We start from the raw sequence: 15,739 nt of genomic DNA on the forward strand, positions 1-15,739 counted from the left end.
CCTTGCAAGTCAAAATAACTGGGCACAGACCCTTCTAAAAATTTCACTTATTCCTTGAATCCAGTTAGAATACACAGTGTTAACTAAGAAAATTATAATCATAAAATATAGACTATAAACTAAGCTGTAACATATGTTCATTAAAAAGAGTCCCTTCCCTTCTTGATAGCATAATTTTTTTGACATTTATTATGAAGAACTGGACAAGAAGCTTTAATTTTGAGGGACACAAAGCCAAGATCCTGGAGAGACGCCAATGTAGACAATGATATTCTGACCAAATTGTTTGCCTTGCTGCTTTAAACAGCAACATGGTGACCATTTTCTGTCCCTATCTGTTGGGCAGCAACAACATTGAATGGGAATGAAACTCTGAGATAAGACTGCAAATTCTGCACACACAGGTAGCTCAGCACTTACAGTAACCATGCTCCAGTACATTCTTCACTTCTGCTCTACTTTTAATTCCTAGAACAAAAACCAGAAACCAGGAGGATACATCAAACATTTGAGCATAAACCTCAGCACTGGGGTATGGAAAAGCAAGCTACTTTGGACATTGGCCTGTTGATTCATCAGTTCCTTGTTTGAACAACAGTCAGAGTCAGACTCTGTTGTGGGGCAACCTGTGACAGCATCACAACCTGTGAAAATACGCATATGGATACCAACAGTGACCAAAAACAAAACCATAAAGCTGCCAAGAGACATCACTGTAAAGCTTTCAAACCTTTCATTAAGTTTCTGCTGAATGAGATTTATGATTTTTTTTCTCAACATAGTTACTATTTAACCAATATTTTGTTTCTTGGGTTTCCCTGTTGGATCACTGGCATCCTGTGACTATAAAATACTTTACTTAAAACAGACTGCAGAACATTAGATGGGCTGAGAAACACTGATAAACACTTTTAACAGAGTAACAAAAATCTATAGTGTTTTAAGCAAGTTTGCAATTCCACTAACAAGACAGATGGAAGTCTGCCTTATGAATAGTACCAATAAAGTATTCACCATTGTTGCTCACTTCCAGAAGGCAGGAGGGAAGGGCCAATAAGAGAGAATTAACCCATACAAAAGGAAAATATTGTTTAGATACTTGCTCAAAAAGCCACAAGAAATCTAAAAGCCAAATAAGGTGATACAGTATTTAGCCTTCCAAAAAGCCCAGCATAAGCTTTGGATAAAATAACTGTATGTTCTTCACACTGAAAACTCAGTGCATTCCTGAACATACCCCATGTGAAATTGTGATAGCATCTGAAGGTGTAATTTCCGAAGTCTGTGTTGCCAGTGTTTCCTGTTTTCAATAATGAAAGTGATACTGGCATTTTAGAAAAGAATCCCTAACAGATAAAGCAATTGTGTCCAATTCAGCACAGGCTAGCACAGCAGACAGATGTCTGTACATTTCTATAGGCATCTATATTTCTATCTATATGTGCAACAGTCCAGAACTCAAAGCTGGGTATAGCTGCCACTACCTTAGAGACACCTACACTGAACTTGATATATCTGAACTCTACAGGGCCACAGAGGCAATCCAGAATAAACCTTTACTGTAGGATATGCTCTCTGGAACACCAGCTCCTTACATGCCAACAGCCTTATGAGAATAACAACAGAGCTGCTGGAAGTGCAGAGGTGGCAATCCATTCAGCTTATGAACAACTGATTCCTTTTGTATTACATCATTCAATGAGCCATTAAGGAGCTGGACTGACAGGATCCAGAACATGCATAGCCCAGCCCTCCCTGGTAAACGAGAGCGTTGGAAAAGATTAAGACTCAAAGAAATTGGTGATTCATCAGGGTGTCAAAGCAGCGCTTCCCCAATTCCCAGCAATGTTCTAGGCCAAGCAGCTAGCCACATATTAGTAACCTCTGTCAGACTTCCAATTTTGGAGTTAATTGCTGTTCCTGAAACACATACCCAGACACAAAATACCTGCAGCAGCACACATCACAGAATGAACACTGCCATGGCTATCCTAAGCACACATTTATGCTGTATTACAGTCACACCTAATTTGAGCACTCCAAAGTGCCTTTGTTGTCTGTGGGTATTGCTCGTAGCACCTGCTTCTGAATGGGGGGCACCCTCCCTTAGCAAGGGGATGGAACAGCTACACACACAGATGTCACAGACCAGTGATTTCATAAATCCTTGCCTCCATCACATCACCAAAATTTAAATACCACCAGCTGGGAAGCAATTAACAGAAACTGTTTCTATCTTGTAATACTTTTATGGAACTTAAGAAGATGAATGGGTGGAACAGAAATTGACTTCTGGTCTGTTTCTAACAAGTGCCTCAAACTTGTTGGTTGTAGACACATTTTTATCATTAGACAGTCAAAGTCATTATATGCTTAAAGAGAAAAGAAACAGGTTGTTCAAATAGCAATGGGGCTTTTGCAATTATCTGGTATTTACGGCACAAAAAGGTTTTTTGACCAGGTGAAATATCACTCAGTTTTATATTCAGTGAAGTTGCTTTAGAATGCTATTTTTGTGTTTAACTATTATGACACACTAGCTTGCCTTGAGTTTAGCACAGAGGAGTTAATGCACAGGAAAAGAAAACAGAGCTTTCCCAAAGCATCAGCTTGAAAATGCAAATACAGTTAGAACTGGTGCCTTTGACAAAGCACATTATCAGCTATGGGGAAGGGGTTGTGTGTGTGTCTTCTCTTTTTTAAGGGATTACAAACTTTGAAATAGTGCTAGTTTTAAGTTTTACATCACTTTCCCCATCCTAATTCAATTAGTGGCTTCTGTGGTGAAATCCACCTGTCTAGATCTTGCATATGGACTAAAATCAGAGTACTAATTTCAGCACGTGCATGCCTTGTTTTCAGAGCAACATTGCTCAAACACCTCTCCAGGGCCTTTACTACAAGAGTAGCTTTTATTGTCATCTTCTACACAGCTCTCCACACATAGCTCATTGCCTATTTCAAAACTGCAGGGAGAGGGTTAATTTTCTTCCTTACAACGTCCTGTTTTGTAACATCCTGTCCTTCCTACTCATACCTGTGTGCCCATTCTAAATGCAAATGCACAAGACTTCCAATACACCTGGTGGCTGAGTATCACTGATTACATGCAGGAAAAAAAATGTAGCCTGACATTATTTTCTACAGCTTTGTCTAAGACTTAGACAGACCTGTTGTCCAAAAATGTCATTTTGCTAGTAAATGCTTAGAGGAACAGAGAACTTTGCAAACCACATTTATTACGCCTTATGGCGCATAAGTTTTGCACACGTGTGCATACATGAACACACACACAAATCAGACTCCCAAAGCTTAATAATCTCCAGACTCCAGAATACATTTCTTTTCTTGCTTCCTCTCTTTCTGCCAGCAACAGCCCTCCTGACACTGCATTTGTGAGCTCCCTCCACAGCCACCTTCGCACCTCCAAGGCAAGAGCGTTCTTCGTCAGGATCGATAAGGCTGCGGCCTTTGCAAAACCTGCTCCTTGCAGCACAGGCACGAGAAAAGTCAAGTCAATGCTTTACATTCTCATTTGTGTGCCTTACCTGTTAATTTACGAGAATGTGAATGCCTGATGAATATATATAGACACCATGGAATTAAACATTAATAGCGCTGAAGGTCCTAAAAGCCACCTAGTTTGAAAAAATCAAACTGATGGAATACATCTACACCTAATTACTTTGTTTTTTGTAACTCCTTTTTTGCTACCTTTAAGCTGTCACTTTGGATTTGTCATGCACTATGGCCACAAACATGCCTTTTCCGTGTCTAGCATGTGCATTCTGTGAGGTAATGTAATAAATATTTAACAAAGAGTTTATATTACCATGCCAATTAAGCTCTCAACTGATTTAAAGCCAAAGCCGCTGCGAGATACGAGACTTAATAAGGGACGCAGCAACAGAACATGTAGATGAGACAAACCTGCCTCTATTGACTTTGCATTTCAGCAAATAAACCAAGGATTTAACTTCACTCTAACAGAAATAAAGCACCACCATCACAAACTGCCTACATGGTATCTGCACCATGTCTCAAAGAAACAAAAACCCCCAAGCTCTCATAACTGCCTCCAGTTCCAGATCTTCTGTTTTGCTCTGTAATGAAACATTTAAGACACAGCCCCATATCTAAGCACTATAGACAATAAATACATATCAGCCATTTGTACTTTCTCTGTGTATATTGGCACTACAGCCAGCCATAAAAAGCAACCAAGGCAGCACATGCTTGTGTGTGCTTCCACCTTTAGTCCTTCACAGTGTTTGTGTATAAATGGGTAAAAAACACCTGGAAAAAATGACAAGGTAAACAGTTCAATGTAACCCAGAACATTGTGTGCGCTTAAGGACCTGATTACATGCAATTGTTTATTAAGGAACATCCAAGAGATCAAATGCTTTCAATTTTCTGCTTGTAAATTCAATGTTTGTAATTCATTTAGGAAAACTTTTACCTCCATTTGAATAAAGATTATTTTCCCCCAAAATGTGAGACCAATTAAACATAGAAGTAATTGTGGCTTCTGTATAGAGAATACCCACATGAATGACAACACATCTAGAAGCATAAAATTTTCTGTAGACATTATACATAAAATATAGACTGCTTTTTGTATGTGTATTATCAGGCCTCAGCCTAGTTTTGACCTCCCTTTCACTTCCCACAAAAGAAATTAAAAATATAAAAATATCAATGTTGTTCTAATAGCTAGAGTGAGTAAGCTGATTAGCTTTATATCTTGAGAACTGACTTGAAGAAATGCTTACAAATCAGCAGGGAGAAGTGAAAGTTCAACTGATAAAAAGTTACCAGACCAGAATCAAAACCCAAGAGTTGTGAAATACCAGCAAGTTGAAAAAAACATACAACACGCTTTGACCTTTGAGAATTTATCCAATCTGTAAAAAACAGCTAAGTCTGACACGAAACTTCAACCACAAGACAGACCTTCCAACAGCAATCCTTGAGGCAGTACTAGAGAAAGATTCCTTCTCCAATTTTCCTAAGGATTCAGAGGCCAACAAAACTAGGCCAGAGACAAGAGGCAGAATCAGAAGCCAGAATTCCCATGGTTTTACCCCAAGAATGACTCAAGTTTAAACAGTGGTTTTGAAACCAGCTCTCTCTCTCTCTGTGGCCACAGGCAAGTCTTAACCACTTTGCCTCAATTCGCTTACCTGCAGAATAAAAATAATTATACTTATCTGCCACACAGGAATCTCACACAACAAACACTTTGCCAAGTGCACATCTGTTTAAACTGCGGACAAAGCTACGTAGTAATTTCGAGCACCTGGACAAACTGAAACCGAGAGTGAAAACAACTCCGAAGGCCCGACAACAACGAAATCCCGGGGGCAGCGCAGGGCCCGAGCGCTCCCGCCGGCAATTCACCTGCTCGGGGCACGGCTGCCGCGGAGAGTCAGCGCCGTGCCCGGAGCCCCGGGCCAGGGCCCGGCACCGCCCGCTGCTCCGGAGGGTCCCGGCCGCCCATCCGGCCCGGCTGCAGGCGGGGCCCCCCGGCGCTCGCCCCGCTCCCGCTCCCGCTCGGCCCGCGGCACACGCGGCTCTCCCGCAAGGCCCCGGCGGCGCGGGGGCAAAGCTCACCCGCTGTGCCCGGGGCGGCGAGGCCGCAGTGCGGGAGCGGCCCCGGCGGCTCGCCCGCCCTACCCCCGCCGGCACCGCGGCCCCGAGCCGGGATCCTCCTCCTCCTCCCTCCCGTCTCTCCCCCGGGAACCGCCTCGGGTGGGAAGATGGCGGCTCCGGCCGCCTCCCCGGTGCGAGGGGGCGACGGAGCGGGGGGTGTCGCTCCCCCTTCGGCCCCGCCATCCCCCCGCACCGGGAGACGCGGCTGCGGAACGGCCCCGGCGGGCGCCGCCGCCCGGAGGGCGCGGGCCGGGCGGCCCCTCGCACTCACCTGTCACCAACAGCCGCCGCCGCCCTCGGGCCGGGGCTCGGCGCGGGGGACGCGGGCGGGCACGGGGGCGGGGGGGGGGCTCCGCCGGCGCGGGGCCTTTCGCTCCTGTCGGGTTCCCGCGGGCGCCGGGGCCTCTCGCCGCGCCGCCGCCGCCGCCGGGGCCTCGCCGCCGGATGCCGTGAGGAGGAGAGCGGAGCGCGAGGCGGGGCCGAGGGGGCGCGGGCGGCGGCAGCGCCGGGGGCGGGCGGGGCGGGGGGGGGCGCGGGGGGGCGGCGGCGGCTCCGGGCCCGAAACGTCTCCGAGCCGAGACTCAACCACCCGCTCGCATGAGAGACCCGCTTCCGGCTCCCGGCGGAAGTCCCGCCCCCGCCGGCGGAAGGGATTGGCCGGCGCCGCTCGGCCGGGCGCCGCCGCCCGCGGATTGGCGGAGCGGCGAAGGGGGGAGGGGGCCCCGGCGCGCGCGCGGCGTGTGACGCGCGGAGCGGCGCGTGAGGCGCCTGACGTCACCGGCCGCGGAGGGGCGCGCGGGGGCGGGGCCGGCGCCGCCCGCCCTCCCGCTCCCTCCGCCGGAGGCGTTTTGTCCCTTCGCAGGCGCCGTAGCCCGGCCGGGAAGTGGCGGGAAAAGAGCCGGGAAAGGGAAGGGAAGGGGGAAGGGAAGGGGAAGGAACGGGAGGGCGAAGGGAGGGGAGGGGAGGGGAGGGGAGGGGAAGGGAAGGGAAGGGAAGGGAAGGGAAGGGAAGGGAAGGGAAGGGAAGGGAAGGGAAGGGAAGGGAAGGGAAGGGAAGGGAAGGGAAGGGAAGGGAAGGGAAGGGAAGGGAAGGGGAAGGGGAAGGAACGGGAGGGCGAAGGGAGGGGAGGGAGGGAATGGAAGGGAGGGAATGGAAGGGAGGGAAGGGCGGGTCACGGGTGATGTCGCGGAAGCGGCGCCTCCTGTCCCGCTGTCTCCGCCTGTGTCTCGGGCAGTGTCCGGCCGGCCCCGGGCGGTGTCTCAGGCCCGAGGGACGGAGCGGGCCGGGGCAGCGCCCGAGGCCGCGGGGCCTCAGCGAGGGCTGCGGGTGTGGAGCACGCCCAGGTCCGTGCTGCGGTGACACCGGGCACGGTGTCGCCTTCTGGAGCCCTGCCATGGCAGCACGGGAGGGGCCAGAGCCTGTCCGGAGTTACCGCAGAGTGTCCCAGCTCCTGCTGTAGCTGCTCCTGTGTCAGTGAGCAGCTGTGGCTCAAAGGGAAGTGATAAATAGGAGAATTTTAGGAGAAGAGTATTTAATGACAGAGCCTTGTGTTTCACGTGGGTTGTGAAAGCCAGGAGAGTCTTGTCTCATAGAATCACAGAATGGTTTGGCTTGGAAGGCACCTCAAAGGTCATCGAGTTCCAGCCCCCTGCCATGGGCAGGGCCACCTTCCCCTGGTCCGGATTGCTCCGAATCCCGTTCAGCCTGGCCCGATGGAGCATCCACAGCTCCCCTAGGAAATGTGTTCCAGTGTGTGAAAAACGCCAATCGCTTGTTTTTAAAGTTTAATAGTAATAAAATGGTTATAAAAATAGTAATGCAATTAGAGTAATAATAATATGGACAATTTGAATCAGGACAATATGAGACAATAGAGACAAAGAGTTACAGACGTCCGGGTACCTTTTCCTGGGCCGCAAAAGCCCGAGAAAGGACACACGTCAACAGAGAATTAACCCTTAAAAGCAACAGCCTGTTGCATATTCATGCACCTCATACATGATGCATAAATTCCATTCAAATACAGGATTCTGTCTGGTCATCGTCAACTTCTTCCTCTGAATCCTGACAGCACCTTCGAGGGGGGAAGAAGTTTGTTTCTTCTGATAAGAGAGCAATAAATTCTCTTTCTCTGAAAGATTCAGGTGTCCTGTGGCTGCTATCTCGCTGCGAGTCCTTTCCTTAAAAAAAGTAACCTACACAGCATCGTTTCTATTTTAACATTTTTTTATAACCCAGAACTATATTTAACACACTACTTAAGAGAATTAATACAGCATTGCTTTCTAACACAACACATATAATATTCATTTTAATATTTGCAAAAAGCCAATCATTAAACACGCATTTTTCACACAGTGCCACACCAGCCTCCCATTAGTCATTGCATGGAGGAAGAGGAGGCAGAGGAAGCAAAGGGCTGAGGAACAATCCTGGGAAGACAAGGGCTGCAGCAGGATTGTTTTGTAAAGCAGGATCCACACATTGCTTCCCTCCAACAGTGAGTTCCAGTCCCCACAGGATGGCTGCTCTCTGCCACTGCCAAGGCTTGACAAGCAGAGACGCTGCTGGGAAGTACAAATGCATTTTGGTTTTAGTGCTTGCTTCCTCCTGGGCTGGAGAGTGCCAGTCACAATTGAACATTGTGCATGGGAAGAAAATGGAATGCAGACAGAGGCAGGCACAGGACATTCTGGTTGGATCATGAAGGACTTTTGCTGGTCTCTGTAGGACTTTCCCAACTTCTCAGCCTCAAGATCTCCCACTCTTCCCAAGCTGGGGAATAGAGTAAATCTTCAGTTATATAAAACTGCTGTGAGCCCCACAAGATTCAAGACTTCTTTTGCTTGATGAAGGAACAAACAAGTCTTGTCGAACAGTCCTAGTTATTTAGTCCAGATCATCATCTATTTTTAACTGCAGTTAATTAGGCAAAAGGAAAACCTGGGGTTTCCTCTTGAGATTTAGGTGGGGAAAAAAAGTCTGGAAAGGATCTTCCAGAGCTGCTCCCCGTCCTCTGTCTTCTACTTCAACTACATCACCTTACAAACATTGTCAATAGTTATCTGTACCATGCATTGCTGCCTATCTGCATGTCAGAAATTAATCCAGATAGGATAATCCAGTTTTTAATCCTTACTGATAAGATTCGTATGCCTGCCTTCCAGGTATCTGCCAGAAATTCCCATAGAGACAACGCAGCAATTAGAAGACCTATTTTAAGGACAGCCAACAGCCTTTTGGTTTTTGTGATAGTTTTAATGTTCTGGATGTCACTGTATTGCTAAAAATCCCTTGTTAGTAGGGGCAATAAAGAACATCCCAGTGCAAGGAATGAACTCAGCCCCCCTGGACACAGAGCTTTGCAGTTCACTGAGGGAAGTGCATCTCAGTGCTCACTCTTGGGCAAACAAGGGGATGTTTTCCATAGTCAGTTGGTTCACTTTTGCAGAGTTGTCATGAGAAAAAGCCCTGAGCAGAGAGAGATGGACAGGAAGGAGCTTGATTAGGAAAAGGAATAAGCCAGCTCTGAGAGTGGGTGTTCAGAAGGACAGACAGCACCTCAAGCAGTGCTGGGAGTGTCACTGATCCACAAGGTGGTCACCACATAGCTACTGTATAAACAATTGATTGCTTAAAAGTCTTCCGAATGTTTTTTAAAAATATATTTCATAAAGGAGTTTGATATAATTTTGCTCTTTAATGCCAGACCATTTTTCAGCAGACTGCAGTACTTGTCAAGAAAAGAAAAAAAAAAAAAAGTCTGATTTTAAACTCTCAAACATGATAAGCCCCGTTATATCCTTGTTCTTGAGGGACCTCAAAATTCCTTACCCCTTTAGACATGCAGTCTTCACATCTTCCCAAGCTGGATTCCCATGCAACGCTTGGAGAAACACTTTTTCTGGAAAATTATGGGAGTTTTGCCTGGGCCCCTTCTCGTTCTCACTGTGGGGGATGTAGAACTTAATCTCTAAAAATGCTTCTGCTTTTTAATGGCACACTGCTGAGATCAAAGAGGTTTGATGTTTTCCTTGGTAGCTGAGGAGTGTGTGCCCAGATGGGAGTGAAATATTACAGGTTTCATGGGTGCTCTGTGTAATAGTAGAAACTACTCCTGTTTCTTCTACCTCTCACACTCAGCAGTCAGGAGAGAGAGTGCACCTCTGAAGGAGCAATGTCCATGAGTGATTGGACCCTTAGTCTACAAAAATCAAGCAAGATTAGACTAACTAATTGTTTTTTCTTTGATCTGTGGTCAATCAGATATAAAAAGGACCATGTAAGTTATTTCTCAGTGTATTAGTGATATATTCTTAAAATTACATTTTGGTCTAGAGGCGTCTCAGGGGGAGCCTCATTGCTGTCCAAAACCCCCTGGCAGGAGGTTGTAGCCAGGTCAGGGGCAGTCTCTTCTGTCAAAACTCAGTGAAAGGATGAGAGGGAATGGCCTTTGGTTGTGCCAGGGGAAGTTCAGCTTAGATATTAAAAAAAATGTTCACTGGAAGAGTGGTCAGGCACTGGGATGAGCTGCCCAGAGAGACAGTGGAGATTTTGGAAGTGTTCAAGAGGTGGATGTGGCACTTGGGGACGTGGTTTAGGGATGGTTGTGGAAGGGCTGAGTTGATGGCTGGTCTAGATGATCTTGAAGGCCTCTTCCAACCTCTCTCATTCTGTGATTCTGTAAGTTTTTAAATTAGGATTCATAGTTCACAGGGGAAAAAAAAAAGGTCTTTGGCATGCTCAAGAGGATAACTCTGTACAAAGAGGAACTGCAAATAATGCAGTGTTCCTGGAAGCTAAACCTAGAACTGAACAGTCAGAAAATCAAACCTTCAAAAGTCACTGGATGTACTGAAACACTTGGGCTTTACAGTCTTTATGATTTCCTCTCAATATAATAAAAAGGATAATATTTCCTTCATCACAAGAGCATAGAGGATTAATTCATTGGAGTTTCTGAGGCACTTAGGTGGTATGATAAAAACTTCCACTAGCACAGAACTAGATTTCTGCTTTTTAAGGAATTTCCTGGTTTGGACTACCTTTTTTTTTTTTTTTTTTTTTTAATTGTTTGTTTATTTGTGTTTTTGTTGAAACACACTCTCATAAAATATTTTACCCTTCAGATCTATGGAATAAAGCTTCATGAATCACTAGTGTTTAGGAATTGCTGACCTAGAACATTTGCCAAAAGTCACAGACCGCTTAGTACTCTGCAATTTTGTGACATCTTATGAGTCAAGTAATATTTTACAATTCCTGAATCTATTAACCACCTTTGCAGGAAGAGAGGTATTTTGAAACCTAAGATACTAAATGATGGTACACAATGGGCTATTCCTGTCATAAAACTTTAATAGAGTCCTGCAAGCAGTCTCTATTGCATGGATTTGATGAGTGACATTTTAAGTATATATTATTTCCGTGTCAGTATCTTTCATAAGCCACAAGTAAATATATGATTGTGCCAAAGACAGTCCTTGTTCCAAGTAGAACCATCTCAACTGTCAACATGGAGGACATGAGAAGCTAAATAATCCTTCCAAAGGGAGAGGAAACTAAAAGAGATTAGGTGACCTGATGAAAGATTATACAAGATGGGCACATCTAAGTTTCAGCTCCAAGTGGTATCCTGTAGTTCAGTGAAATGTTCAGGCTTCCTTTGTAGCTAAATTAATTATAAAATTATCAGGTGAACTGATGAAAGACCATTATTGATCAGATAGATTTATGATCCCTGTTACCCCATGCATCTCTAACTGAAGGAATGATCAAGTTCAGATGAGGTAGACAGAGATATGTTCCAGTATAACTTTTCTTGTTTAATGGCACGCTCTTCACTTTCCCAACTAAGAGCAGATGTGTAACACAGAGTATTCAGTCTTGATAAAAGCAGGTGATAACAGAGATCTGGTTCTGTTCTAGTTGAACAATCATTTGTAACACTGTTGTGAGGCTACCAAGAGACAATTCCTTAATTACATGCAGTGCCAAGATGCAGCTGGGCCGCAGTGGGATCCTGGTGCCCAGGCAGCAGCACTGAGTGCCACACATGGTTGGCCACATGAACACGTGCACTTCGTGTCTTTCTTGGATCTTACATATCCAGCATTCCAAAGTGCTGCTGTAGAACCAGTTCAAACAGCCCCACTCTCAGCAGATTTTTCCCTCTGGCCTTATCCCTGCAGCAGGTGAGTCTGAATTCTTTAAGCACAGAGAGCAGTTTAAAATCAGGCTGTTGGGTGGGTGCAAGCCATTGTTAAACCTGGGGTTTCATGAACACCCTGTAAAAAATGTCTAAGCTGTAGATGGTTCCATAAATACTAAAACTTGTTTACAGCAGCTGATTGCAAACTTTCAGGAGGTGGTAACAGTGATAATTACTGATAATTGAGCATAATCACAAATCTGAAAGTTGCCATTCTGTTTCATGCACCTTGCACTATCATAAAACTGGCACAGGCCTTACTCTGTCTATAGATAGCAGGTTTGTAGCAGAGGCAGGACTTGAAACCAGATCTTGCAAATTCTGGGTTTGAGCAATATTCTGTCTTTGATTTAGTTATTGTTAATCTGTGACATATTTATTTCTTTACCTTGGGCCCATTTTTAAAAGCTAATTAAACCTTAATGAAAAACTTTAAAATTTATACATTTTCTGGCTGAGTAAAAATTTTTAAGGGTCTAGAATCTAATATTTTCTTAGCACTAAGGATATTAGCAATTTTCTGCCTTTGTACCTATTTTCATCATTCTATCACTGCTGTTTCTGAACACTTCACAACAGTCTTTGAACATCATTATAGCTCCTGTGTGAAGTATGAGTGTATTTATCCCTATCAACAGCTGGCAAACTAAGGCATGAAGGTGTTTGAGCTCTGTGTTGTAACAGGTCCCATACCAAAGTTGTATATGCCTTGAAAAATGATCATAATTTTGTATCTCTGTTCTCTTAAGCACTATACTAAGATTCTGTGGGATCATATATACATAAATTTTTATTCCCCAAACTTCCAATTTCAAACATGAGCATCTTTAATTGTATTTCCTGCTTGTGTTTTCAAAGATTTTAAGATGTTCTGTTTCCATGTCTTGTCTGTGTGTGTGTGTTTGGATGCAATTTTAATTCTCTCATTCTCAATTATGTTTCTCTGTGAGGAAAATTACATGAAATTGTCATGCCCCTAATGAATGAATTGCAAAGCTATGAATATCAAATATTTCTAGTTATAGAAGGAATATATTGGATAAGGCATAGTAGTGAACTGGGATAAGGTAGTAACTTAAATGCTCAAGACTTGAAAAATAGGCTTGTAGCCTCTATAGAAAGATATTGGTGGCACCTTTGTTTTCAGTTTTCAGGAAAAATGTACTCCTTGCTTGAAATTCACATTTTGTTTGGCCATTAGTTAATTTGGCATCAGATTGACTGTTTAATATGACCCTCTCATCATAGCAGAATATTATGTACAAGAGGACCAAATAGAATTCAAGAAGTGTCTCTTTTTTGAAGTTAATATTTGGGCCAAGTGAAATATTAATTACAAAGAATTGCTTATAAAGCAACACTTTTCCCTAAATCTATTATCAATCATATCACTAAATATAATGGCATTAACATAGAACACAATATAAATCACAGAACTCTCCTAAATTTTTAATTTACCTGGATAAATGTGGTTTTCCACTTTAATTCTGCATCAGATATCTCTCTGTGAAATGCTCTCCAAATTTCTTGTGCAGCCTGTACAGTCCAAGTGATGTTGCTTCAACTGGGAAGCCTCAGGTTGTCCTTCCTGTTTCACTATAAAATACATTCAACAGTGGGATGCCAAGGGCAGAAATTTATCCTGACACCACAAAAGAAAACTGCTGCAGGCTGCTATTTCATCTGTGTATTGGATACAAGACAGGTATCCAGTGGTAGAGAGTGGTATCCAATGGTGTATTGGATACAAGACAGGTTATGTAGAGGGAAGGGGCTAAAGTTTCACATTTATAATAAAGAATTTGATGGAGACTGGTAAACAGATGAAATTTAATGCCATAAACCAGTGACTATTTTTTATTTAAAAAATAGTTTGAACTACTGTAGTCTAGTTGTAGGGTCTGAGAGATGCTTTATGTCCAAATGCTGGATGATCCTTTTTGCCAGGATTGCCTAAGGGCATAATTGCCATAATGTAACCCTTGCTGCTTTTTAGCGTCACTGTGGCTCAGGATAGAGAGGAGTCCATCCAAAACCCCTTGCAGTGGTTCCCAGGTGCTCTCTAGTCCAGCAGCTGGTGTAGCTGGGAAAGGATTTCCCAGGCCATGCCAAGGACAGTGGAGCTGCAAATTGTCTCTGGTAGCAGCAGCACTTTTTGAGATTCACTGAAAGTGCTCAGTGCAGGCGAGGAGACCATGAATCCTCCTGCCAAGTACTGGCTGTACAGTCCCTGACACTTCATTTCCCTGGCCCCCGAGATGATTGTTCCTGGCCTTGATTGTTCTTTTAACACGGCTTTGGGAGCTGAGCTAACCTGCTGCTTATAATGAAACACACCCAACAAAAGGGATCTTTTGAGAGTTTTACACCTTGTGGCTGGATTAGGAGGTTACACCTTTCTCAGTGACGCAAAAAGTACTTTTGCTAGAAGGTGTGATTAGGGAGGATAGCAGAGAAGGTGGCAGGAAAGCTCTGGTTGTTGAATTCATCAGTAAGGACTGAAGGACTTCTTGGTTTGTTTCTTTTCACATATCCTTTTGAATTATGGGCTTACTGCTTCTGAAGCTGCAGGGCTCAAGGTGATGATAAGTCAAAAAAGGTTGTTATTCTTCCCATGCTGCAATGTTTAAAGGATAATTCTCTCACAGATCTCCTCCACTCTGCTATATAAATGAAAAAACTAACAGCTTGTGCATTGCAAATAAGAATCACATGAAAATAGGGTCTGTAGTCACTGAGAATTGATAACATCCATTCCTGAGAATCTCAGATAATTCTTGAATACTTTAAAATAAATAATTTTATGATGAATTTTACCTATACTTGCACATGAATTTCAAGATAGATTTTTTGGGTGCATTTCAGAGATGCCCACTAGCCTCTTTCTGTTCTCTGATAAATTGACACCAAGTTCCCTGTAATTCTAAGGAAAGGAGCAAAAAGGGGACAGAGAAGAGCTGGTTGAGCTGCTTTAAGAAGAGCCCTGCCCTTGTCACCGGTGGCAGAGGGACAGAGTGGCCTTGAGTCTTGCCCTTGGCAAGCTGGGCTTGTAAACATTTGGGGATTGCTGCACATCACAGCTGCTGGGGGTTTATCTGTGCTAAAGAAACTCTGCTGTCCTGTCTCCAGTTATTTTGCGCCCATAATTTACAGATACAGTGTAGCACGTACCCACCCTCGTCGGGTTTTTTGATCTATTTCTTGTGCTTTGCAAGAGCTGGCAGGCCCTCAGGGAACAAAGCAAGATTTCAAAAAGAAAAGACCATCAGGTGCTGATAGTCTGTGAAATCACTTCCGATTGTTCTTTGCACCTCTTCCCCTCAGTCAAAGAAGGCAACTAGTCTTTGGAGGCCTGTAAAAAAATTACTCCATGTTGCTGAACCCTGGAAATCGTCAAGATGATCAATTCAATACAGCCCCATGAATCCTCTTCCCTCTGGCAGGGCCCTTTCCCATGGCATGAGGATTCATTTCTGGTTTGCAGCCAGCAGAAGGATTCCAGTGAGAGGGGCAGTTTTCACACCTGTTATTTTCTAATGCTCAGAAGAATAACGCAGTTAGATCCTGTTTGAGAAGACACAGTGCTTTCTCCTCATTTCATGCTTCAAGTGGTGCTCTTGGCATCTCAAACATATTCCACACCAGAGGGCCTTGATCCTCAGGATGTTTTCAGGGGAAGCATTTTCCTGTATAAACTACTGTTGTTCTCATGAAGATTTCTGATTGATCTATTTCCTCATCCACCACAGAGCCTCTGTGAAGGCTGCTGCTTGCTTCAAGACACAAAGAGAGCTCCTGCTGGAGCAGCTACCTCTGAGGAGGCAGGGGTTCAGAGTTTATTCCCGCTCGCTTCCCAGTGCTTCCTGGACTCAC

At 44.5% G+C, this 15,739-nt stretch overlaps 1 protein-coding gene across 2 annotated transcripts in view; it reads right to left on the bottom strand.

Moving 5' to 3' along the window:
* LARP4B (La ribonucleoprotein 4B) overlaps nucleotides 1–5,998 on the bottom strand; it is a 55,494-nt gene extending 49,496 nt beyond the window's left edge. For both annotated transcript variants that reach the window (XM_058028017.1, XM_058028009.1), the window contains exon 1: nucleotides 5,927–5,998. The gene's annotated coding sequence lies outside the window, so the exon portion shown is untranslated. The remainder of the gene's footprint in view (nucleotides 1–5,926) is intronic.
* Between the last annotated feature and the right edge of the window lie 9,741 nt (nucleotides 5,999–15,739).

Source organism: Melospiza georgiana, chromosome 1, assembly GCF_028018845.1.
Source record: "Melospiza georgiana isolate bMelGeo1 chromosome 1, bMelGeo1.pri, whole genome shotgun sequence".
Classification (NCBI taxonomy): domain Eukaryota; kingdom Metazoa; phylum Chordata; class Aves; order Passeriformes; family Passerellidae; genus Melospiza; species Melospiza georgiana.